The sequence below is a fragment of the Cariama cristata genome, unplaced genomic scaffold (genome assembly GCF_000690535.1).
Source record: "Cariama cristata isolate BGI_N322 unplaced genomic scaffold, ASM69053v1 scaffold12757, whole genome shotgun sequence".
Lineage (NCBI taxonomy): Eukaryota > Metazoa > Chordata > Aves > Cariamiformes > Cariamidae > Cariama > Cariama cristata.
This window is the reverse complement of record NW_009627132.1, coordinates 1-211: the sequence shown is the minus strand read 5'-3', so window position 1 is coordinate 211 and position 211 is coordinate 1.

Sequence of the window (211 nt, the reverse complement as noted above, 5' to 3'; positions counted from 1 at the left end):
TCCAGACAAATTATGAGCATCATCTGAGGGCATGGCCGTTACTGTTTCTGAAGTTTCCCCTTTCAAAATCTAACCAATCTGAACATAATACTGCTTCTTAAAATAAATTTTAAAAGTTCTACATGCTTTATCATACTCAAATTCAGACAAAAATTAAGAATTCTTACCCTCCCTCCCCCCTGCTAAAATGAAACTGCAAGAAGTTGCACAG